The sequence below is a fragment of the Callospermophilus lateralis genome, chromosome 4 (assembly GCF_048772815.1).
Source record: "Callospermophilus lateralis isolate mCalLat2 chromosome 4, mCalLat2.hap1, whole genome shotgun sequence".
NCBI lineage: Eukaryota > Metazoa > Chordata > Mammalia > Rodentia > Sciuridae > Callospermophilus > Callospermophilus lateralis.
In genome coordinates, this window is record NC_135308.1 from 47,450,580 (window position 1) to 47,477,716 (window position 27,137).

At 42.6% G+C, this 27,137-nt stretch overlaps 2 pseudogenes; one reads left to right on the top strand and one right to left on the bottom strand.

Moving 5' to 3' along the window:
- Positions 1-19,926: 19,926 nt before the first annotated feature.
- On the bottom strand, positions 19,927-22,070 carry LOC143396545 (cullin-4B pseudogene; annotated as a pseudogene).
- Positions 22,071-23,334: 1,264 nt separating this feature from the next.
- Positions 23,335-25,241, top strand: LOC143398219 (protein tyrosine phosphatase type IVA 1 pseudogene; annotated as a pseudogene).
- The last annotated feature ends 1,896 nt before the right edge of the window (positions 25,242-27,137 follow it).

Genomic DNA, 27,137 nt, shown 5'->3' on the forward strand with positions numbered 1-27,137 from the left:
TCAGGTGGTGATGGTGGTGATGGTGATATGTTGCGTTCAGCCTCCGAAAACATCAGGCTGTATATGAGCGCCAGGCTGTTCCAGCCACCATTGTTCACACTGCTGGTGTCCAGATGCCCTCCGTGGTGTACCCCTCAGGCACCCACGCTGCATGATTGGACATGGGAGGGCTCAGAGAATAGGGGAAGCCAGGTGCCAGAGCCCGCAAAGCCAGGTTTGGGGCCCCACCACGGGCAGCACCACCTCAGTTGCCTTGTGGGGGTCTGTCCACTGAGGCTTGGGGCAAACCAGTGAGCGTCGACGTTCAGCCTGCGCAGTGGGAGGGCCGCTGTCCACCCCTTGCAGGTAAGGCAGGCCAGGCAATGTGGAACCCACGCAGGTGGTGGGCACCTAGAACAGGGACCTGGACACGGTAGTGGCTGCAGCTGCTGTGGCTGCAGGATATAAGAAGCCGCAGGACGCGCCATCTTAAGCAGCTGGTTCCTAGCTGGAGAGGGCGGTGTTGGTCTGGTTACCAGCCCTTGGCTTTCAAGGTTCACAGGAGCTCAACTTGAGCCCCACCTAGACCACAGCAGCTTGCTGGCTGTCAGGGCCTGTCCAGGTCAGTGAAGAGCTTAGGTCCTCCCAGCTCAACAAGGCACTCCTTAGGACAGTAACCATGGCACTAAAGGTCCATAGGAGCTCTGAAGGGATGCCAGCCTTAGGACCTGAGCAGCAAGAAGTGGACAGTGGACCAGGGGACCCATCACTACAGCATGTCAAGCTATAGCCCCTGCAGTTGCTGGTGCTGCTGGTGCCATGCTCTCCATCCTGAAAGCAGGAGGACAAGGATGAGGAAGAGATGGGGAAGGCCTTGGAGAGCTTCTTCAATGGAAGGGCCCCAGAGACACCCAGCTGCAGCTCTGGGCTCAAAGCACTTGGGCAGACACCAGGCCATCACAGTCAAGGCCATCCATGCTCAGGTGCTGCTCTGAGCTAACTACTGGCTCCTGGGGTGAGAACTGAGCATGGAGACTGGCCAGAGGGAAAGATGATCCTGGATGCTAAGATAGGCCTAGGGTGCCTGCAGGAGAGCATCAATGAGGCTCATCCATCCTGTCCAATGACCTTGAATAAAATTATCCAAATAGTTATGCTTTTAAATCGTGTCCATGCCAAATCCCATCAACACATAAGAAGTTTAGAAAGATCAGATGACAAACAACCCATCATAGTACTTGTAAGATGTGAGTACACAGTATGTTGAGTATGATGCAAAAAAAAAAAAAAGACAGGTATAAGAACAATCTAGACCATGTGTGATGTACTCCTTCAGTCAGGTAAACACTGTAGCCTGTGTGGCTATCTGCCTGCTCACTTTCAGTTCACATCTCTTATATGCCTCAGCATTGTTTAGCCATGGTTTTCTGGTTTTGTTGAGTTTTATTGAATTTTTTTTCCTAGCCTTATGGTGATTTTATTTTATATCTTTCTATTACCATTATTCTGTGCTAATATGGGAAAACTCCATTTGGAGAATGTAAATTGTTTTCCAAATGCATGCCTTTAATGTCTAGAGAAGAAAAAAAAACAGAGAGAGCCAGACAGTACCCAGCATTATGAAAGGCCTGGTATGTAATACACATCAGGAACAAGGGCCTTAAACTTAGGGTAGGGTATAGGTTGCAGCACTCAGGAGGTGCCTACCAGAAATCCACCAAATGCAGGTAATGCTACAAGAGGACAGCCTCCACCTGAGGGGTCTGGCAAAGAAGTAGCATGGCCACAGGAAAGGCAGTCTCCAATCATGGCAGGGGAGGTGGAGCCTTCAGAGAATAGGGTCAGGCAGGATTGTGGCTGAGTGTCCGTGATTCTGCAGCACCACTGCGAGGTCATGGAAGCCTGTGTTAGAACTGTCAGGTCTCCCTTGTGGAGGTCCAGAGTGGCTGGGCTGTAAGAAAGGCATCAGGGACCAGAGGAGGTATGTAGTGCTTGTGTGCAGCTTTCAGAATTTCTTAGCAATTTACCTAAGGAATTTGTGAGCACTGGAATACTGATGGGCCCAGTACTGAACACTTACATTGGACAACACTGGCTTTTAACCATATCCACACATGATCTTCTCTATTGATATTGTCACTCATATTACTAAGAAACAAAATCCCCAAATTCCATGATATTTTTACACAACATTTCATTTCTACTTTCAGAAACTTCCAGTGTTAGCAAACCTCACAGTGCACGGCTCTTTCGTCAGTGTGCCCTAAGTGCACTTGACTGTTAGATGGACAATTATACATTCAAAGTTAAATCCAGGCTTTCTGCCTCATCACCATGTGCTATGTTTTGCTATAGCATTATGTATTTAAATACATAAATATATAGCAGTGTATCTGTGTCTGTATTATAGACAGTACATTATGTACCCATGTGCATAAATCATTCATGATTTAGATATAAATTTCTTGTTCAAATTTAATATTGATATCATTTTTAGATTTATAACTATGAGTGTCTCTCTTTCTCTCCCCTCCTCCATTTCTTTCACACACAGACACACTAACTCTTCTCACCTTCTACTGTGCATGCTCACAATGTGCTGCAACTCCTGGGGGTCACCCAGTATATTAATCTGTGTAAATAAACAGAGGTTTATTTATTCTTCCCCCTTTTTTGTAGTATTTATCTTTGCTTGGCTTTAGGTTTGGGTAATGCTGATCAGATAAAATGAGTTGGAAAGGGTCCCCTTCTCTCCAATTCCTTGGATGTTTCCCACTGTGCAACTGTCATATATACCTCCATTGTCTTGCTGACTCTACCCACCAGCTTTCACCTCTTTATGTGCAAAATTGTTGTTAGTCTTCATGTTTCTATTGTTTAATTATCTTTATTTTAGAATAATTATCACTCAATTTTTGTACATAAGTGCATTGATAACTTTCTGTGATGTCTTTGTCCCATATGAAGTTCTGGTGTGTAGCTTTCATTGTCTGTGTCTGTAGGTGTGTGTGTGTGTTTGTGTGTGTGTGTGTGTGTGTATGCACATGTTTGTGCAGTGCTTGGGATTGTGACCCAGACCACACACATGCTAAGCAAGCCAAGCTACATCACTATCTCCCATGCTGTTTTGTTTTGAGTTTGGGTTTGTTTGTTTGTTGTTTTTTTTTTGGGGGGGGGGGGATTTGAGAGAACAATTTGTTATAATGAACCAGAAATTCAAGATTCCACTGAAACTGGAACAGTTGAAAGAATATGGTTGAATTTAAACCTTCAAGAGAAAGAAGGGAATCAAATAAAGTTAACAAATGGAGAAGCCCAACAGTGGTCTGAGACAAACATGGTAACTGCATTCTGACATGGGCAGCTCCTGATCCTTGCCAATGGTGCCTCTCCTATCCTCCCCCACCACTCCTCTCCCTCTGCTGTGGTAGTCAAACCAAATAGCTTCTTCCTCTCAATTGCAGGTATAAGGCAACCCCATCCCTTTGGATATGATGCAAAGCCAAGAGGCAAGCTTAAGAATCTCATTTGAGGGTGGAAAGTGCACGTACCCCCAATCCAGCATGCAGGTTACCAAAGATGCACCTGTAGCAACTTCCATCAAAGCAGATACCATGTGTAACCTCTTACATGTTCCTATAGCAATGTCATTGTTCCCAATTTACTACATCGTTAACAGTGAAGCAAAACATTATTTTTCAGCTCCAGATTTTCTTAACACTTCTAAGAGGCTATTAAACAGGATGTATAAAAGAATATTATCTCGGAAACCAAAGCATCAAGGAGGAAAACTGGCTCTTTCTGGAACTTTTTGTGGGGACACAGAGAATGTCAATGTATGATAAGTGAAGGGAGGCAGAAGTAGACAAAGCGTTCTACCCACAAGGCCAACACATTCATGTACAAAGTCTGGATGAAGGGAGAGGGGAACATACAACATACAACACAGTATCAAAAAGTAAAAGGAACACACCAAATGCACAAGCTGGTGACAGGTGAGTCCATAGACCATTGAGATAGGTCCTTCCAGCATCAATCAGGTTTTTTTCTCATCTGTTATCTCAAGGTTATATATAGATGTGGTGAGTCTCTCAGAGAAGGAGAGGCAGGCAGGCTTCAATCGTTGGTTTCTGATCTGCCTGTGCCATGTAGGCATCCAACTCCACATCCAGGTGTCCTTTAGTTTTCAACATGTACGCATCCAACTGGTTGTCCAGCTGCTCCTTGGTCAATAACAAGGCAAGTGAGGGCACTTCTGCCCCATCCACCACCTTAGCCTCCAAAGCCCCCTCTTCCCTGACCTATCATGCCCCAACCTCTACCATTGATTCTGCCATGACCCAGGCTCCACGCCCTAGGCTCCCCCTCTCCTAGGACCTCCATGACCGCCAATACCACCTCTTCTTAAACCCATTCAGGGAGCTATGACTCATCTACCTCAGAGCAGGTTTTGATCTCGAAGCGACATCCTGCTCCTAAGTAGGATTCCGGTGGCGTGTCCCTCATGTAGTCCTCCTCTGGATAAGCCTCTCTGGATTATGGGCAGACCTCATCCTCCAATTGCTCCCCCAGCAGGGCCCCTCCATGTCAGCCTGGCTGTGCCTGGATGTTACTCTTACCCAGGTGCTGCTTTAAGCTCTGCAAGAAGCAGATATGATGACAAGAGACAGAAGATGTAGTTTCAAAGGCAAACAGAGAAAACCTAAACTTTGGGAAACTCAAGGGTTGATTTTAAGGACAAATATGAGGAAGGCCTAGAGCATCACCGAAGCCAGGGAAATAATACATCCACATAAATTATAGGAGTGTATCACATTTATAAATATACTTGTCACTTAGGAACATGTGAATATAGATAATTAAAATACCACATCCTAAGAGAAAAAGATAGAAGTACATATGCTTCAGAAGAAGCAAAAATAGACATTAAATGTGTTAAGTGTTTTAACATCAACTTGATAAAGATCACTGGCCAAATATACTGAACGAACAAAGCTCTCAGATAGAAACTGCATTTAAACACCTTAATTTTTCTCAGTTTCAAATGATCATTTTTTTTCCAATTCCAAGTGAGTACTTCTGAGAAGTTCAATCACTTAAGAGCCCATGAAGATATTCCTCTATTATATCTGACATGGTCAAGCTTAATGGAATGAAAAAGAAGAATACTTAACTAAGTTAATAGAATCCAAAACAAAAACAAACTAAAAAGCAGATGAAAAGAAAGTGAAATGGAGCAAATCAAGTGCCTCTTACAGGCCAGACACAACACTGCTGGCCTTGGACTGGGCAGCAAGCCTTTGCAGCCAGGGTATATTATGCTACTGTGCTGCACCACCCCTGTATCAATGCAAAAAAAAACAAAAAAAAAACAAAACTTGAATAAAAGAGAGGGAGTCAGGAGTCTTTTTAAAATGCATCCCACCAGATAAATATTTTAGACAGTTTATCATAAAAATCTTCTGATATGGGGTTTGGAAACAATCACCCAATTTGTTTTGTGTACCACATTAAGATGCCACTAAGAACAGAGGTCTGTAGCCTTCTGTGGGTATTTAGCTTACAACAGGTTTTTTTGCATTGGACCCCAGGGCCGTTTAAGTAAGATTAGGAAGGAGCTGAAGTTGTTGTTGGCTGTCTCACCACTCATTTAGAGACATCTTGGTAGTGCTTTTTTTTTTCTTTTTTTATTTATATATGACAGCGGAATGCATTACAATTCTTATTATATAGAGAGAGCACAATTTTTTATATCTCTGGTTGTATATATAGTATGTTAACACAAATTTATGTCTTCCTACCTGTACTTTGGGTAATAATTATCATCACATTCAACCCTCATTAATTAGCCCATGCCCCCTCCCTTCCCCTCCAAATCCTCTGCCCTATCTAGAGTTCGCCTATTCCTCCCATGCTCCCTCTCCCTATCCCACTATGAATCAACCTCCTTATATCAAATAAAACATTCCACATTTGATGTTTGGGGATTGGGTAACTTCACTTAGCATTATCTTCTCTAACTCCATCCATTTACCTGCAAATGCCGTATTTTATTCTCTTTTATAGCTGAGTAATATTCCATTGAATATATATAGCACATTTTTTAATCTATTCATCTATTGAAGGGCATCTAGGTTGGTTCCACACTTTAGCTATTGTGAATTGTGCTGCTGTATATAAACATTGATGAGGCTGTGCCCCTGTAGTATACTGTTTTTAAGTCCTTTGTGTATAGACCGAGGAGAGGGATAGCTGAGTCAAATGGGGATTCCATTCCCAATTTTCCAAGAAATCTCCACACTGCTTTCCATATTGGCTGTACCAATTTGCAGTCCCACCAGCAGTGTATGAGTGTACCTTTTCCCCGACATCCTCCCAACACTTATTGTTGTTAGTATGCCTAATAGCTGCCATTCTGACTGGAGTGAGACGAAATCTTAGAGTAGTTTTGATTTGCATTTCTCTAATTGCTAGTGATTATGAACATTTTTTCATATATTGATTGATTGTACATCATCTTCTGAGAAGTGCCTCTTCAAGTCCTTGGCGGATTTATTGATTGGGATATTTGGTTTTTTGCTTGTTTGTTTTTGTTTTTGTTTTTGGTGTTTAGCTTCTTTAGTTCTTTATATACCCTAGTGATTAGAGCTCTATCTGATGTGTGAGGGGTAAAGATTTGCTCCCAAGATGTAGGCTCTCTATTTACCTCACAGATTGTTTCTTTTGCTGAGAAGAAACTTTTTTTAGTTTGAGTCCATCCCATTTATTGATTCTTGATTTTAATTATTGTGTCACAGGAGTTTTATTAAGGAAGTTGGGGCCTAATCCCACATGATGGAGATTAGGGTCTACTTTTTCTTCTATTAGACACAGAGTCTCTGGTTGTATTCCTAGGTCTTTGATCCATTTTGAGGATCAAAGATCTAGGTGCTTTTTAGCACAACTTTCAGCACTGATTGTGCAGCCCTGATCAAATCCTGAGAATCAAAGGAACCAGTCGCCTGTGCTCCTCCCAGGGCTGCCATCATGGCTGAGTTGATGGTGGAGGGGCTCAGGTGCACTAGGTGAGTGGTTGGTAAATAAGTAAGCGGTAGAATGCGAGGTTCATCGGTTTAGGTGGACTGCCTAGCCGGTCAACCCGCCAGGTCGTCTGGCTTACCCTCTATGCCTTTACTCTGTGCCATCACAGCTGCCCTCGCCAACTCCTGCTCCGGGTCCAAAACAAAATGGCCACCCCACTCAGTGCAGAGTCCCATGCTGATTTTTGATAGTGCTGTTTGGGTCTTCTTTGTCTTGGCAAATCTTGCTACAGATTCCTTAATTTTATTGATCTTTAGGAAAGAGTGGGAAAGGTAGTCTGAACCCGGGACAGTCAAGAAGGCAGAAGGGGTGAGCAGAGCAGCTGTCACCAGGAGCACAACTAATCTAAGCTGGAGACTAAATTTAACTTTCACTGGTAGAGAAAACCACTGGTCCAAGAAAATGTTAAACTTGATTGTCATGATGAAGACCCATCTTCTGTATGCATATTATACAAGATTTAACCACTTCTCAATTGGATGCAAAACACATACATTTTTACCACTCATTCTTCAAGAACTCCAGAGGGGCTATTTACTGATAAACTCAGAAGATGTGAAAAACCCTAAGGTTAATGTAAATTCACTGTACCTCAGCTTTTCAGTGTCACAGCTGAGCAGCACAGCACAGTACAGGTGTTGCCTGAAGCTTGGCTCACTGCTGCTACCCAGAATTGCAGGACTCTGAGGACCCACATAGGGCTAGCCTGGGAAAATAACAGTTCATCATTCAAAGGATGAGGTTTCCACTGCATGCTTAGGACTTCGGCATTACACTACAGTTGAGTGATCTTAAGTCAAAGTATTGCAAGTCAGGGACCATCTGTATTTATATTAGGTCTTGTACCTTCACCAATTAGGAATTCACAAAATCCACTGGATTACATCCAAATAATCACCTTATAACCTCATTAACACAGTAAGGAAGATACATGAGCAGAGATAGAAGAACTTGAAATAATAAGAATGTATGTACATTTTTAAGGAAAGAAGAAGACCACTGAGGCAAAAAGGTGAGGGTAAAGGGAGGCCCTCTAGCTAGCAATAAACATCCTAGTCAGATCCAAAGTGAGGGAAAAGGTCCAGAGCTCAGATCAATCAGATTAGCATCAAACCAGGGTGTGGGTATTGTAGAGGTGTCAAGCCAAGTGTTCATGAAGATCCCCTTGTGCTCAACAATGAGTGCTTTAGATCCATGGTGTTTAATGCTGGGCTACAGGATTGAACCCTAGGTCTGGAATGGGCACTCCAAAACCAGCCTTCCATCCAGTCCTAGCAGTGCAGGTCCCAAGAACACTGCAGGCCTGAGAGTGGAGGTAGCTAATTGTGAAGACCTGTCCTGGATCCAGCCTACCTGTGGGAAAGTCCAAAACAGTCCTGGGAGCTATGACCCATGCACTGCACCTGGGGAAAGGCTGACCAAGGATTGAGTGGTGTGCCAAAGGGGTCTGGGGTGATGATGTCATACCCCCAAGTCCTGATTGCCCTGTGTTATCACTTGAAAATTGAAGTGTTGAAAGTTAAGCCATAGCCTGGACTGGACTTCCTGGGTTACCCTAAAAGAATGTGCTGATGCTGCCCACCAGTGGCCCTAAATGGAGTCTGAGATGTAGCTCCAGAACTCATGGATGCTGGTGACTGGCACTTGGTCCCTGAGCCTGATATGTACCCCAACTTGTGGAGAAGTGAGCCAAGGCAATGCTGCCAGTCTGCTGGGAAGCAGAAAGAGACTGGAAGAAGACAGTCTAGGAAGGAGGGGTGGTATCCAAGGGCTCATCAGCTGCAAGCTTTGAGTGTGATTGTGCACAGGCTCTGCTTGCCAGGAGAGAGGTCAATGGTGGTTCATAACTGGGATCACTATGAGCAGGAGGGCATCACAAAAAGAGATTCTCCATTGTTCCCAGATGCAGATTGAGGAGTAGTTGGTGGGACACAGGAATTGTTCAAATTGGAGTTGGGACTGGAGAACTGAGGTATTGGGGAGCCAGTGGAGAATGATCCATTTGCTGACTGCCTGTGCTTCCTAGGACCGTGGACTTGGGGTTCTGGACAGGAGCTGTCAGTGGGAGATGGTAATATCACTGCCGTAGAAAGGGGAGTAGTGTCAGGCTGGGATATACCTCAGTTAGTAGAGTGCTTGCCTCACATGCACAAGGCTCTGGGTTCAATCCCCAGAATCAAAAAAAAAAAAAGAAAGAAGAAAGGGGAGTAGTATCATGGCCATGTCCTCAGGATGCACAATGGGATGGTGAGCCAGGTGAGCAGAGGACTTGGCTGTGTTGGTGGGAGAGACACTGGAAGCACTTAAGTTCTGGCCATGGCTATTAGGGTTGCAGTTGGAAGGCACCAGAGTGAGGCTTGGAATGGAATGAGGAAGAGGAGGAGCAAAAGGAGGAGGAGCAGGAGGAGGAGAAGAAAATCAACACACATGGGGGTTGGGGATTCCATTCTGCAGGGAATACTCTTGGAGAGAAAAGGACCTGGTTATGAGGTGTGGGAAGGAAAACAATGAGAGGTGCCATAGCTCTGATCAGGAAAACAGGATGGTGAAACCAAGCAAGGGTAACTCCCACATTAGGACTGGGCCTCAAGGGAGAAAGAGGGTTAGTGGGATGAGGCAGAGGAAGGGAACTATGGATTCCCTCTTGGGTGTCTTATATAGAAATCAAAATCAACTTATGTATATCCAATGTATAGCAGCACAGAATAAATATTTCAATTACAAAAGGGAGAAATGGGCACATAGAAAGAAGAAATGGATAGAAGTCAAGACAAAAACCCGGCTGGGCCAACAAGTCCTCTATCCCCATGCTCAGCATCTGGGGCACATGTTGTCACAGTGGGCTCCAAAGGACTTGGGCAGCCTTGACCCTTGGCATCTCATGTAGGCTAGCTCTATCCTCAGCTAGTAACATTGCCTGACATATATTGCACATTACCAGCATCTTTTAATCCAAGGATTCTCTTCTGAAGCTTCAGTTTTCTTCTCACAGCTGCATGCATGACTTTCTCAGGGCCTACCTATAGGGATTCTCACTTCGTTATACTTTGACCTGCCAGGCCTTCCTTTGAAATCTTGTTGGAAGCCTTCATGACCACCTAACTACAGCATCCTGCATTCCTGCAGAACCAGCACCACATGGTTGAAGCCAGTGTATATCTCCATCTCAAGCAGTAGTGAAGCCTCTTGGAACCATGGCTGTGGCAGCCTTTGGGTGTCTGAGCCTGGTGAAACCCATTCCTAGTGGTTTGTCTTCTCAAAGGAATTTTTATTCTATATTATATGAATATGAATTGCTCATAGGATCTTGCCAATTTCTGAAATGTCCTTAAGTGTTCTCCCCTATTGCCTCTGTGTATTCTTTTAGCTTCACTCTAGTGACAGCAATGCACTAAAAACCACAACTTCCTAAAATCCAGTTTTACTCCAACTTTTCTGACCAAAATGCAAATTTGCCTTCTTCCTTCTGCTCTATATTATCACAGTAAATCTGGATAAGCTGCTAGAAATATCCATACCACTGCCTGAATGCTGTACTGCCTTAAAATTTCCTCCACCAGATTAATTAGTAGAGGAAATTTTAAGGCAGTACAGCCACAAAAACAATGACAGGTTATGTGCACAATGTAGACAATATCTTTACCAGGGGCTGGGTTGCGGCTCAGTGATAGAGCACTTGCCTAGCACGTGTGAGGCACTGGGTTCAATCCTCAGCACTGCATTAAAATAAATTAATAAACAACAATATTGTGTCCATCTACAACTAAAAAAATTTTTTTGAGATCTTTTCCAGAATGTAACATTAATGTATTCTAGTCCCTTTTCCAATAGAGTTCTCCTCCTGTGCAAACTCATGAGCACAGTATTCCCTATCAACAGTCCTATCAGCATTTTGGTCTTCAGAGCTTCCACCAAAACCACACGAAAAGCTTCCTTTAACCATATGAATGCATTAAGGAACTGCTTCATTTAGGGTCTTATAACCCCATCATTTCACCTCAAAACTTTCTTACATTGTCTCATACATGAGCTACCTCATATCGAAAACTATAATATCTTATAATGGTCCTGCTCAAATATGATTTATCCTCAGATGCAAAGACTCCATGGAACCCAGCCTGAGAGCAATGAGAATGGTCTCTGGAGTGGAACTTTGGAGGCTAGATCAATGAAAAGTGTTTGGATAAACTGTGCTTTATTTTGCAACTGTTGGTTTGATGTTTGCTTCTTGCTGGATTCCCTGGAATCCAAAAGCAAGAGAGTCCAGCCTCCAAGTGTTGGCAACTAACATAGACTGGAAAAGACACAATTCTGATCTTGACACTCAAAATGGCTACTTCCAATGTGGAACAGTGCAGAGATATGATCTCCTACTGACACATGGTGCATGGTGTCCCTGTTGCCTGTTGCATCACTGCCACCAACACCCAGTTATGGTCCCTGCTAGACCCTGCACTGCACTGACATTATATATATATATATATATATATATATATATATATATATATATATATATACATACATACATATGAAGGAGAGAACAGGCTACGGATGAGAGTTGGCACCACAGTGCCTGTAATACAGGGAATACACCCCAGTCAGTCTCAAAATATGTGCAAAAAAGTGACAGGTGTCTGTTTTGTTCACAGTCACAACATGCTCCCAACTGTTCAACTATCAGCTACAGTAGTTCACATCCTGGATTGACAGTCACCAACCACACTGTTGCACATCCAGTATCAAAGCCAATTGCTGTCAATCCTGTGAGCCCTGGAATAGCAGGATCTGGAAACTGCTGCCACTCCTGGACCATGCTGGGTCCCATGATGTGCATCATGGGTTTAGGGATCTGCCATCTAGTGGCACAATTTACTTCACCCTCTTGACTTTCATATGGTGGGCACAGTGGGTGCAGAGACTGAGAGCGCCTCTCTAACATCCCAGTAGCAGAGCAGCCACCCACCACTCCAAATTAGCTGGCCAGGTATAAATTCTCATTATAGGACATTTTTCTAAATCAGTAATCAACGTGGAAATATTTTGCCTTGACAAATTTGACCTCAACATGATCACTTCTACAAAGCCCAAGCATCTCAGAAGAATCACCTATCATGAACTGAACATTACTTTGCCTTGAAATGACAAGTGGGCGAATATTACAGATCACAGAAAGCATTCTGGTGGGAGGATTTCTGTGCTCTTAACAAAGGTCTTCAAGGAAGTGAATGGAATCTGCAGGAAGGGGTGTGTGGGTGACAGCATGCCCCTCACTCTGGACACTCCTCCCTCTCCTCAGAAGGCTAAGGGCAGCAGGTGAGGCTCTAGCCTTGAGGGAAGATGTCCCTAGAAGTAAGGTAGAATCCAAGAACTGGAGATGTCGCTGGAGGGGCGTGGCAGGATCTGAGTTGCCCTGAGGTTGGGCTTTCAGCACCACCTGCAAGGCCCTTCCACGTCTAGCATCTCCAAACCCCTTTCCTGCTCCCCCCCAGAAGAGGACTGGTCACGTGCCCAAAATAGCACCCTGGACAAGCACCACACAGCCTGAGAACCAGTACTCAAGACAAAAGATCAATGTGGGATCAGGCTGCAGTCCCACAGTCTAAACGCCACACATCTGCTAAGAAAGCGGGGAGTCCTCAGGAGCTACGAAGTGCAACCCAGCAGTGGACAGTGGGCCTCGCCCTTTGCCCTGGGGACTTTCTCTTCACCAACCGTTCTTCCCCGCGAGACCCCTACCTGCCCTTTCCCCGTCACCTGTTCCATCCATACGTCAGAAGAACTGGACTCAGAGGTGTGCGTTTGGACAACGGAAGTTAGCAGTGTCCTACCCCGGCTGCCTCGGTCTCTTCTCTCCTCTCCGGATTGGCCTCCACCACTTGCTCTGAATGGACAGTCATCTCAGCAAGCGAGGTCGCCGACCAGCCGGCCCTCACGGCCTATCGCCCGCCCAGTGGCCTGACCTGCCAGCCTCCAGCTCTGGGCAGGATCACCCTGCTGCCCCAGCATCTGCCATCAGTTCTGCCTGCAGACACTTCCACCAAGAAACCTGTCCTTTTGTGCCTTGCTGGGCTGGCTGCTACGGAGTCCCTCTCCTGCAGGTGGCGCTCTGCTCTCTGTGGATCCTCCCGCCGCCCTCCTTCAGGAGACCACAGGGAAAAGTACTCGCTGTCCACTGAAGGTTCTGACCCTTTGAGAATCCTCCTCCCAAGCCCAGACCCTTCACCACCGAAGCAGGTCCACCATGGTGTGTAGCCCAGGACACCTGGTCACATACCTTCTTTTTCCTTGGGAAAGCAAACAGAGGTGAGGGCCCAACAGCAACCAGAGGAACTGATGGCATCAGCAGTAGAAGTGGCTGTGGTGGCACAGGACAGGGATGTGGAAGAGGAGAGGAGAATGAAAGAGGAAGAAGACAAGGAAGAGGCAGAGAGCAAAGAGATATGCAGGACAATTTGGAAATGGGCACCCCCAGCAATAGGGGAGTAGCACCCTACTAGCCTCTAGAGACCCAGGAAGACATTGCTGTGTGGAGCCTACTCCTGGGACTCAAGAGAGAAACACCATACAAGAGAGGGACCAGGGGCCTCCAGTGAACTTCTCTGCCAGCCGTGCTGCCCCAGGTGGCACAGCCCTGTTGCAGGTGTGCTGACTTTGGTGCAACCTGATGCAGAGGTAACAGGGCTCCCTGGGCAGCCCCAGACTGCTCCGTGCCTCCAGAGAAGTGGGTAAAGCAAGGGTTGGATGAAGACCTTCTGCCCAGTTCTCTAGGCTCCCAGGAATCAGGAGAGGGAGTGGAGGGGAAAGTCTTCAATTAACCCATTAGGGAGTGCTCTTCCACTCATACCTGCTAGCCAGAGGCCCTGTAACAGAAAGCCACATGCCAGTGACCCTGTAGATACCACTTTAGTGGCATTGAGGTGAGCTGCCACGCCTCCTAAGCATACTGTGTGGTTCTTATGGAGGAAGACTTAGGACCCTGCAGAAGAAGGATCTGTCTCCAAAGAAGAGCCGTATCATGGAGGATGACATGGAGGCCTTGGAGGGTAAAACAGACTGCAGCAGCCTTCACCATAACCCTGAATTCTTTCTCCCCACCTGTGGATCCTGCAAGGACTGCAGACCCATGACTTCACTCACTGATAGATCCCAGATCTATTCTTGCCACCACCCATTGGCAAACCAGGCTGATTGCCCCTAATCCTGTCTGTCCCTTTACCTTCCCCCACACCAATTAGTGTTGAGGTGGGCCTCCCTAGTTGTCTTCCCCTCCCTCCTCCTGCTAACCTCTTCCTCCCTTGAGGCTCAGTCCCAGTGTGGATATTCATGCTGGAGAGTATCATCACTCTACTCACTTGGCAAGAGCTGCTGCACCCCCCATTTCCCTCCTCCCCACACTTCATATCCAGGGGCCTTTCCCCTTCAACCTGCCTCCTGCAGAATGGAATCTCCAACCCACAAGTGTGTGGATTTTCCTCCTCCTCCTCTTCCTTCTTTCCCAGTTCTCCTTTAATCCCTTTCACCAGCAAACATGTTAGCATTGGTCAGCCCCTAACTCTGGAAAGTGAATCTGCCACCTCTAGAGCCAATGCATCTGTGCTCCCGATCCAGCAGCCAACTGTCCAGCTGAGGCCATTGCCATGGACACTACTCCCTATTCTATGGCAGTGATTGTCATAATTGTCCCTAGCTCAAATAGCAGCTCCTACCCATTCCCCCACGTCCATAATCCTAGGCATCACAGGCAGGTGGAAAATGGACTGGTGAGGACCAGACCACTTTTTTTTAGGATCTCCTGCCCCAACTCCTATGGAACCATCCCTTTGTTCCACAAACCACTCCTCAGCCCACATCTGAGAACCCTCGTGAGCAAGAAGGGAGAGTCCCTCTTCACAACACTCCTCTGATCATCTTATTCCCAGTCATGGATCATACAGTGGCCTCCTTCCTAGATGACAGAGACATAACAACCTTAAGTCTGCATCATTAATGCTGTAGATACCACCAGTCTATCAAAGGCTGTCGTCCTCTAGTCTCCTCTTGTCTCCCAGAACAACTCCAGCCCATACAACAGGTTTTTTCCTGGTTATGGGTACATCCCACCCAGTGGCAGCATTGCCTCCATCCCTTATCCACAAATTGACAAGTTCAGCCAGTGCAGGAACCAAGCTCTACTCTCCAGCATCCTAACAGTGCTGCTTGTGAGTAGCAACTGACTGCACAACTCTTTCTCTGAGTAATCCAGAAAGCCTAGTCCCAGCTATGGGCTTAAGCTTTCTCACAGCTCAATAGCTGAGTGGCAGCACAATGCAGCCAGGACATTTGGAAATCACATCACCATAGACCCCATTATGCACACCACTCTACACCCTGCCAATCTTTTCCAAGATCCAGGTGCTGTGTGCATGGGCTTAGCCACAAGGTCTGAACTGAGACATGCCAGCAGGATGACAAGCTCCAGGGACAGCACTTCAATCTTTGCTAGCACAATTCCTGGCCCAGTGGAATTCATGGGAACTGGGGCTCCTACGGGTGGAGGGAACTTTGGGTTTAGCATACCTACCCCAGGCTCCAGGTCAAATTTCAGAGCTCACTGTCAACCAGGCTGGATCTAAGGCAGACCATTGTGAAGCACAGAGGAGAACTTTGTGGACACTCAGCTTGACCCGCCTGGCTTGTCAGCTACCTTGGCTGATGGAAGCTCTGGTCCATTTTCCCTGGCCTTGGACCTGGTTAGGGTGTCCTCTGCTAGTTACAGGGGCTCCCTTTCCCTCATCTGTTTGCCTCAATAGCCATCCTCTTTCCCCAGTGATGTACATACAATCCTATTTTTTCTAGTTCATCTGTGTCTGTTCATGTGTCTTTCTTGTTCTTTAACAGTGGAGGAAGAAGCAACGTGTGTTGTGGGGGGCGGGGGCAGGCGGGGGCGGAGATGTGTGAAGCCCAACATTGCAAAAGAATCCGGTCCCAGAAGGTAGTATGTGTAGCAGCCTGTGACAGTCTGTGGAAAGACGCTGGAGGGATGTCAACTAACAGACACCACACCCTAAGGGATATACTTTGGTCCAAACAACATTACTGTCCCTACTTTTTAAAAATACACATATTAGAATACAATTGGAATACCATGAGATTTTTATACTTAAAAAATACAATTTGCCATGTTTGGGGTAGAGGGCTGCTTATTCCCATTAAACAATGATCCCTTTTAAGAAAATTCACCTATCTGTTCCATTATCTTCCTCATGCCAGATATGGAAAACAAATACCTAAATTGTTCATCTGCTCTGTAAGGCAATATAAAGGTTCCTCAAAAAACGAGGAAGGGAACTACTATATCAACCAACTATCCATTCTTTGATGTATAACTAAAGGAGCTAAAAATCAGCATACTACATGTCTGCAGCCACAACAATATTTATAGCAGGACAATTCACATTAACTAGCTGATCATGAACACATAAATCAATAAGCACAGTATGATACACACACACATACACCCTATACATACATGGATTATTACTCAGCCATAAAAAGAAGGGATGGGGTTGTGGCTCAGTGGTAGAGCTCTTGCCTAGCTTGTGTGAGGCACTGGGTTCCATTCTTCACCACCTATAATTATGACAACAAAAAAATAAATTAAAAAAACATAAGAATAAAACTATGGCATTTGGCAGCAAATGGTTGGAACTGGAGACTCTCTTGCTAAGTGAAATAAACCCAACCCCCAAAGTGAAAGGTCAAACATTCGGGGAATTCCATGAAAATAGAGGAGACATCAGTAGAGCAGAGGATGGGGATTGAGGGGCAGAAAAGGAAAGAACAATGGAATGAGTGTGACCAAACTTCCTGTGTGCATATCTGAAAACATCACAGTGAATTTCACTTTTATTTATATCCACAGGGTACTAAAAATGATTAATAAGAAAAACATCTGTAGAGCACAGGTGAGGGTTCTGGGAGAGAAGGAGTATAGGAAAAGCAGAGATACTGCAAACTGAATTTGAGCAAATTATATTCCATGATCATATAGTTATGTCAAGTGAAACCTAAAAATTATTCCTCATGTTCCTTCCTGTGTCCTGCCTTTCACCCTTGTCTATGCTACACCTCCATGTCCCCCAGGTGGTGTGGATCTGTTATCCATCACTAGGGTTGTGTCAATAATTTTTATAAATGGGTGCAAGTGAATATATACAAAGTGACCTGTTTGGCTTTGTTCACAAAATGTAACAATTTTTTTAATTTTTTTTTAGTTGTAGATGAACAAAACACCTTTATTTTACTTATTTATATTTATGTGGTGCTGAAGATCAAACCCAGTGTTTCACACATGCCAGGCAAGTGTTCTACCACTGAGCTATAACCCCAGCACCCCGTAATGATTTTGAGAGGAATGCATACTTTTGTTTGTGTCAGTGACCCATTCCTTTGTGTCAGTGACCCATTCCTGTGGTTTACTGTATAGTATTCCACTGTATGGATGTACCATAGGAAGTTGATCACCCAAACATTCATGGACGTCTAGTTGTAGTTTTCAGTAATTAAAGGTAAAGCAAGGGTGAATGTCCCTTGAAAGATCTTATAAGAATATACAAAGGAAGAGAAGGGCTACATCATATACTAGAAGTAGGTTTTAATTTTAAGTGGCTGGACTTTCTGCTCTCTGAAGGGATGGTACTACCCCACTAATGGTGCAAAAGCATTCTACTCCCTACACTTTCTCTTTGAGTAATCCAGGAAGCCCAGACTACCAACATGTTGTGTAGTCAAACTTTTAAGTTTTTGCTCTTCAACTGCTATGCAGCTGTATCCTCTTGTGAGCTCAATTTTTGTTATATAATGAGTTTGATTATGACAAGTAAATTTTCATGCAATTATTTGATGTATGAATTTCTTTTATATTTTTTAAATAAAAGTTTTATTGGAAAAAAATAGAACCACCACATACACAGGGAAAAGAGCATAAAAATTCAACTGATACAGAACAACTGAAAGTCACAATTATCCAATGTAGTCTGCAATTACTTTTTAGTTTCTTAAACAATTCCCCTTAATTTTTAATAGTGTTGCTCATTTTTCAGCTGAAACAGCATCAAGTTTTCAAAGAATTAAGAACTTCAAGGAAAGGACCCACTTTCAAGATACTGAAGCCAACACTAAGAGTCAATGGCAGCTCAAAAATATAAGAAGCAATTCTAAAATACTATATGCAGTTAGACAACAGTGTGCAAGTTGATGCAATTAGAGAAAAAAAGAAGCAATTTTAAATATATATATATATATATATAGACACACACACACACACACACACACACACACACACATACATACATACATATATGGCTGGCCACAGGTCTTAGATAACTTAATAAAATGATCAGTAGTAGACAGAAGAATCCCAAGTCTCCTCAATTGAAGGTTAGAAAGTGGGCTTCTTTCCTAATGGCTCCAAACAGGCAAGGAAATATGCTGTTGCAAAAAGCATTAAAGAAGTTCTAATTTTAAAAAAATGAAATAAAATAAAACCAAAACTTTCTGCATCTTCCATGATTAATTCCCTTCAAGGAAAAATGAATAAGGAGGCAAAACAAAATCCCACTGATGTTAATGAAGCCTTTTACTCACATTATTAATTGAAGAGCAATACTTATTATTTTCTATGTTTGAACAGACTTAGGACAGTCCCTGGAAAAGATATCCAGTGGCTATGAGAACTCCTAACATCAAGCAACTTTGAAAGGAATATAGAACTTGAAATTTCAAAATAGTGGTTGTGTGGGGAAAATGAGGGTAGATCTTTATATCTAGGGTTTTAAGAAGTTAGAAAAAAAGTATTAAAAGATTCAATTATCAAAGAGAAGAATTTGGGATGCTTCAAAAAAAACCCACATTTTTATAGAGAAAATTGTAATACTAAATCTTAGGAAGCCTGTAACAATCTACTATTGGTCCAAGTTCAAGACAGAACTGTCCAAAAAACATTTAAAGTCTAAATCAAGTTGAAAACTAGTTGATGAATTTTCACTCCTGTAATAATTTACAAAACATGTTTATTTTGGTCTCTTGCAATTTTTATATTGTATGCATTTTTAATATGAAGAGTTGGATTTTTCTTTCTTCTGATGTTCCTCTGGTATGACTAATCAGAAATATTTTAATTTTAGCTATTTTATAAGTACCTGTTAATCAGCACAGTAAACTCAGGGCTAAGCTATATATACACATCTCATACTCATAAATGGAAAATTTTAGAATGTGAATATACAAAATACTATGTAAGCAACAGTTACCCTACTTGAAAACTTATTTTATAAAAACATCCCCTTCATTGTAACAGAACATTGCCTACTAAAATATCAATAACTATGACAACTTATTTTTCTTTTCAAGGAAATCACAAAACAGACGAACAACAACAAAGTCTAGGGTGGTTTTGCTATTTGATATTTACATCCAGAACTCTGTACAGTAAATAAAGTTTGCATTTAGTTTAAGTATCTTTAAATGACAATTTAAGCAAATAAACTTTTTGCTTCATAATGGTGTATAAGAACCCACCCCACCCCCTTTTTTCATAGCCATAGGGACCTCTTTTCCAGTTCCAAAGAGAAATCACGAAGACAGGATACTTTCTTAAGAGTTTTCTGCACATCATACTAAATAACATGCAAAGAGTTCAACAACATTCTTCTTAAAGATAAGTATTACTCTTTAAATGGGCATGTTAGCCACTGAGAAAAAGTCCACTCAACTATTTCCATTAAAATGCTTCATTTGGTCATTGGTAGTATAAAAGAAGTCAAATAATATAAGATCAACAAGATAATTTATCCACTGTCTACTGCATATAACACCAAGGCCAACCTTCTATGCAATATAGTTATACTTGTTTGGGTTTTTTTTTTTTATCTCTTTCCATGTATTCCCCGTCAATTAAGGATTCTCTTCTCAAGATCAGCAGGCTTTACTGGAAATTTTAACTGGTTGTACACTTCAGAAATAAGGAGATTGTGACTAAACATCTTCCTCATCTTCATAATTCGAACAGTTACAGCATCAATTTGATACGGTCTATCTTGAAATACTCTTTCTGTAATGCTTGCTTGCTCCTTGACCATTTCTTTCATCTGGATTCATTAATCTTTATCCTGAAAAGTTTGTGTTTGAAATCATCATTACAAATGTAACCCATCTTCAATATCTTTGCCCCTTGGATTTTTGGCCAGAACTCTAGCTTTGCAGTGTTCTCCTTAACTCTCCATCCTCTATTCCTTTAGCCTGCTGGATCTCTTCTAAACTGAACTCCTCTCCCTCATTAAACATTAGCAGCACCAGTGTTTGAAAAAGAGAGACCTGAAGTTCTTTTTTACCCTCTTTAAACTCTGTTTTTAGCACACAGTGTCCTTGGGTTTATTGCCACTGAAGTTTTCTGCCTCTAGGTAAAATTTTGCCTAGGTAAAATGTCTTGAAAATTTCCTGAAGTTTTACCATCTCTGGTGGCAAATGGACTTCTTTAGGCACACATGTTGGCCAATAACCCATTGTCAGGATATTCACAGTTAATTCAATATTCCCAGGTACATCCTGATTCTGCATATACTGTTTGAACTGAACCATGATGTCTTTAGGAAGTTCCATGTCTTTAAACATTCCTTCAAGTTTGCTGGTGAAAGCAGCTCCACGTTCATGTTTTAAGTTTGGGCAGCATTGATTTTTCAGCATCTACAGATGCACTCCTCCCAGCTCACAGGTGCTTGGCAAAATCTTTCTTATAGAAGGCCTCAAAAACATCCTTGCCATAGATAAATCTAAATATAACCATAATGTTATCCAATATTTTCTCAAGTTCTTCATCTGTAACTTCTTTGTAGCCTCCATGAACCTTTGAATCTGCATATACTTAGCTGTAAGTTCAACAGGTTTATTTAGTCTTTTGTTAATGAATGTTTCAAAAGCTTCTTTCATCACATTGATAAATTTTTCATTCTTCAGAAAGCAGATATCATTATATGTTCAACCTTAACTTTAAAATCTAGCAATTCTTGAACCATGGTTTTATCTTTTTTTGGAATTAATAACAATAGTGCTCCCAAATGCCTTGATATATTCAATCCACTACAGCAGGAGCATCTGAACTTCACCTCGAACTCTGCTGAAGAATTGATACAGGAGAGATAAATCTTGAATTTGGGTTTCATCAAGATTATTTAAACCTGTTTGAAGAATTGCTGTTAAGTGTTCACCTAGAAGTTGTTTTTCTACAGCAGCAATTAATGACTTCTGGGTAGTCTGCTCTAAGTAAGTAATAAGTCTTTGCTCTTTGTTCTAGATGTTTGTTAACATGATGAAGATAATCAGGAACCTCTCTTTCTTGCATCAATTTTTGGCCTTCAACTATGTAGAGCCAATTAGTTTCTTTCAAGATTCTTGTTCATAGAATCTTGATAAATTTCCAAATCAGAGAACATACTTAAAAGGCTTTGGAGTAAACTTCTTTCAATTGCTTCACCATTTCTTTCTCTCTCCATCAAGAGAAGAATGCCATCAATTGTCTTACTTTGGACTTTCTGATCACTTATAATATGAGCCCTAAATAACTCCAGTTGCATGTCCCAAATAGAGGGTAGAATTAAATTCTGAAGAACATAAGTTCTATCTATCCAGAAACAAAAAAAAAAAATGCTCCTGATAATGATCATTTGCCTACAATGATTCTGCCAGCATCTGTCAATCTTCTTTAGAAAACGAACACTATCCAATGAATCCTCTCTGAATTGATGAATCTGTGCTTTGATGTGATCTTCACAAATCTGTCACAGCTGTTTGTACAAATTTGCAGAAATCTTGTAAGAACAGGGATTTTCTACAGCCTGGTAGAGTTCTTCTAAATTTTACTTAATTGAAGTACTATTCTGAATAGCTTCCACTGCTTCTCTCAGCTTCTGCCATGTTTCATCTGTGTAGTTTTATGGTAATTTAGGTTAATCTTTAAAGTTCTCGATCACTAACTTCTTAGCAGAGCCAGGTTTGCTGTTAGCAAAGCTAGAGACAGTGGTAGAAGATTTGGTTGATTAAAATACAAGACCTAATATAAATCAAATTGTCTCCAACTTGCAATGCTTTGATGTAAGTTTCCTTGACTTTACTGCGGTGCCAAAGCCCTAAGCATGAAGTGCAAACTTCATCCTTTAAATTATGAATTAGTTTTTACCCATGGTAGCCCTATGTGTTTCCTCACAGTCCTGCAATGCTGGGCAGCAGCAGTGATCCAAGCTCCCAGCCAGCACCTGAATCACAAGGGCAAGCGCTTATAGTCTGTACTGTGCTCCTAAGCTATGAGTTGAAAAGCTTTGGTACAGTGAATGCACTTTCCTCTTATTATTTTTTTCAAGTCTGGTGAGTTTAACAGGAGATAGCCCTGTTAAGGGGTCTTGGAGAATGAGTGATAAAAATCTATGTGCTTTGCATCCAGTTGAGAAGTGGTTAATTCTTGTATAATATGCTTAGAGAAGATGGGTCTTCACCATCATAATCAAGTAGAACATTTTCTTGGACCAGTGGTTTTCTGTGCCTATGAATGTAAAATTTAGTCTTCAGTTTAGGTTAGCCATGCTCCTGGTCACAGCTGATCTGCTCAACCCTTCTGCCTCCATACTGCTATGGGTACCTACTACTTTTCCCATTCTTTCAAAGATCAATAAAATTAAGGAATCTCTAGCAAGATTTGCCAAGATAAATATAGATAATGCAGAACTGCATTATGAAAAACCAGCATTGGAGCTGGTGATATAGCTAATGGGGTAGAATGCTTGTTTAGACTGTGTGAAACCTGAGTCACAATCCCCAGCAACACACACACACACACACACACACACAAACACACACACACAATGTTAACTATACACCAGAATTTCAGATGCGACAAAGATATTACAGAAAAATTAACAGTATACTTATGTACATAAATTGAGTGACAATCGTTCTAAAATAATGATAATTAAACAATAGAAAAGTAAGGAACAATATATATTTTGCACATGAAGAGTTTGAAGTGGCAAGACAATGTAGGTATACATGACAGTTGCACAGTGGGAAACATTAAAGAAATTGGAGAGTAGGGGACCTTTTCCAACTCATTTGTCAGGTCAGCATTACCCAAATCAAAGCCAAATAATGGTACATATTACAAAGAAGAAGAAAGGAGGAGGAGGAGGAGGAGGAGGAGGAGGAGGAGGAGGAGGAGGAGGAGGAGGAGGAGGAGGAGGAACAGAGTCAATGCAGATGAATACATTGGGTGACACCCAGGAGCTAGAAAAGGACACTTGTGTAGAAGTAGAAGGTGAAAGACAAGAACAAGACAAAGGGGGAAAGTGGGTATCAGAATTAGACTCCCACAGGAATTGATTTTGAAACTTTCACATTGCAATTTAAAAATGATGCCGACAGATACATTAAAGGATGTGAGGACTGAGTAGATAGCAGGCAAGATCAGATGGGAAATGTAAGCTGAGGGATGCAACCTCTAAGAAAGAATCCAGAGCAGATGCCAGAAATAAAATAGATTTGAACATAAATGAAGCATGCCTTCAAAGGAGTCACCAGTGGGCTGCCCACATGCAAGGGAAGAATAAAGGAGCTTGACAATGTCAATAGAAAAGGTCATATTAAAATTTAAAAGGAAATAAAATGGTAAAGCAAACAGCATATCCAAGTGCTTGGGACAATTAAACAAAATAAATATTTGCAACAGGAAACTTAGAGGAAAAGAGAAAAAGGTCTAAATATATTTCCAGTAATAAGCACTAACAATTGTACAACATAATGATAGGCAACAAACTATAGATCCTGAAATCTCAGAGAATATCAAGCAGGATAAATACTAAAAACAAAATGTACACATAAGTATAATCAAGCTGATGCATACAAGTGAATGGAGAAATTTCTGGAGCCATGGAAAAACAAATCATGGACATAAATGCCATCGATAAAGTCAGAAAAATTACACTCCTAATTTTAAGTATTGTCCACTCTTTTTAGGTCTTGTGTTTATACTTCTGTTGGAATAAATATGTTATAAGCTTTCAGATCAAATGCCAAGTATTTTCCTTTTTATTTTGTACGAGATCACTTTACTGTGTAATGGGGTTATAAGGTGATCATTTGGGTGTAATCCAATGGATTTCGTGAATTCCTAATTGATGAAGATACAAGACCTAATACAAATACAGATGGTCCCTGACTTGCAATGTTTTGACATAAGATTCCTTGACTTTACTGTAGTGCCAAAGTCCTAAGCATGCAGTGGAAACTTCATCTTTTGAATGATGAACTGGTCTTTTCTCAGGCTAGTCCCTATGTGGGTCCTCACAGTCCTGCAATTCTGGGCAGCAGCAGTGAGCCAAGCTCCAGGCAGCACCTGAATCACAAGGGCAAGAGCTTGTAGTCTGTGCTGGGCTGTGCTGCTAAGCTGTGATGCTGAAAAGCTTTGGTACAGTGAATGCACTTTCCCCTTACTATTTTTTTCAAGTCTGGTGGGTTTAGAGCAGGGTCTCTGTTCTAATGCCGAAATCTTTGATCCACTTTGAGTTGAGTTTTGTGCAGGATTCGAGACAAGGGTGTAATTTCATTTTGCTGTATATGGATTTCTAGTTTTCCCAGCACCATTTGCTGAAGAAGCTATCTTTTCTCCAGTAAATGTCATGTGTATGAAGTAAGATTACTTACTATATACAGTCCAGCCAGTGCAAACTTAGGCCAATTTATAGAAAAATTTAAGAAGCATGGAGTTGCCCAAGAGTAAGAGTATGTGAAGCCCCTGAGGACACTCCTCTTGTGGAGAAAGAATGCATTCATGCCCCTGATTGGCCATTTGACGATGTTATGCCACCTTCCAACCAGATCATTTTTGACTGGTTAAGTCTTGGAAAAATTAACTTTCATGAAACACCTGACTGTTTCATTGCTGTCTCTTGCATTTAGGTCTTGGGAGGGCTCCAGGGCTGGTTGTTCTAACATGAATCAAAGGTGGAGCAAAGTATGAAGATGCAGCACAGTCCCTAAGATAAAACTGTTGTGGGGCTTTCAACAGCTAGCAACTCATGTATTTGCAGAAGCATCATCTGAAAATGCAGCTGCACTTCAAAGACTTCGGTGCGCACAGAAGCAACTGCTGCATTCAGTAAGTTGTGGTGCCTGATGCTACTGCCTTGCAAGTGGAACTTGAGATGGGACATAATTGGTTGTAGATATTATTCAACGTGTTTGTGTCCTAGTTGAGTCTGATGGGGCTTCCATACAAGTATTAAAAAAGCAGTTTCACAGGCCACAGGATGGACAGAATTACATCATTTATGTTATGGTTATGATCAACCTACTTAGATACTAGCAAAAACTACTTGCTATTTGGCAATTAAAATGTGTTATGCTTTGGGTATGAGTTGTGAAGGAATTCTCAGAGTGAAGTAATTAGATTATGAGTGCTGTGACCAAACAATGTGCTAATCCTAATGGCTTTGACAGGAAGATTTGAGAGGACTAAGGTATTGGGTGGTAACTACCAGCAGGTGGGTGAGTCTGGAGGAAGAAGGTCAGTGGGGGCAGCCCTTAGAGGTTATATTTTGTCCCTGTGAGCTTTCTCTGAATCTTTGCTTTCCTGCTGCCATTGGGCTGGGCAGCTTTCCTCTGTTCTGCCCTTTGGCCATGATACTCTGCCTCTGCTCAGACCTAGAACAATGGTGCCAACTGACCAAGGACAGAAACCTCTGAAATATCTTTTCTTCCTCTAAGATGTTCTTGCTAAGTATTTTGGTCACAGTGACAAAAAACAATGACTACCACCAAAAAAATTGCATATCATTTTTATCTGAAGACAAAACAATACTCTTTAAATTTTAAAACTTTGGTGAAATTGTTTTCCATACGACATCCCATTTTTATTAGTGTAAACCAACCTGTAGGGTAGTCACACAACACAGACTTCAACAGAGTGTTTACAGATGCCTAGAATATTTACAAATGCTCTTCATTAAGTAGTAAAGTTTTGGTGCTATTTTTCCAGCACATGTTCCACAGTAAAAGAAAGGGCATATATTGGTATTCTTGTATAAAAAGTGTTAACAAATGGGAAAAAAAAGGCAATTTTCTGAGAAAAGACTTGTTCTTGAAATAGTTCTCTTAAACAATTGGGGATAATAGAAATGAGATGTAAAAGAAGCACACAAAGGTCTAGGTTCACATTTTTCTTTTACAGCATTTTAAGTACCATTAAGGTAAAAGGTTTACATTCATTATAAAAATATTGTTCAATCTTATGCAAATGATTTAACACTGATTGCTGCATTGCAAATTTTACTTTGCTCACCTTCAGTGTTTCAACCCCATAAGGTGGCGGTGGTGATGTTCCAGTTGGCACAGGATTGTCCTAGCCACCAAGAGGAAGGAACATGTTTCTGGGGCTTGATGATCTTACAGGTTGCATGCTTTGCACAGGTAGTGGCCAGTACCCTCCTGCCTCCACAGGGATGTCTGGATGAGCCTCATTTCATGCACTTGGTGCTCTCTGGAAGGTCCTCCAGTAGATTTGTGGTGGGGGCCCAGAGGCACTGCGAGCAGGCCTCAGGCTTGACTGTGCAGGCTGTGTAGCATCAGAGTCACCAAGGGTCCAGCTGGCCAGGCAGATGTCAGTGACGCACTTGTGTAGGGCAAGTAAGGAGTTGGGTGGTGGTAGTAATGGTGATGTTGGTATGCCCTGTTCAGTAGCCGCGATGCCCACAGCAAGCTGTACTGGGGCTCCTGGCTGCCCACACCCCTGCTGTCTCCCACAATGGAGCCCTCAGATTCCCATGGTGCACCTTTGGCCGTAGGGAAAGGGGCAAGTAGGGGTAGCACGATCACCAAGGCATGCATAGTGTCAAGCTGGGAAACCAGGGTCTGCAGCCCCACAGCTGGTCACGCTTTTTCTGCTTCTGACGGGGGTCTGTAGGCCGAGGTCTGGGGCCAGCCAGGGTCCTCCCACACACCACCCGTGGGGTTGAGGAACTGCCCGCCATCACGGCTGCCATTGCTGTGGCTGCAGAATA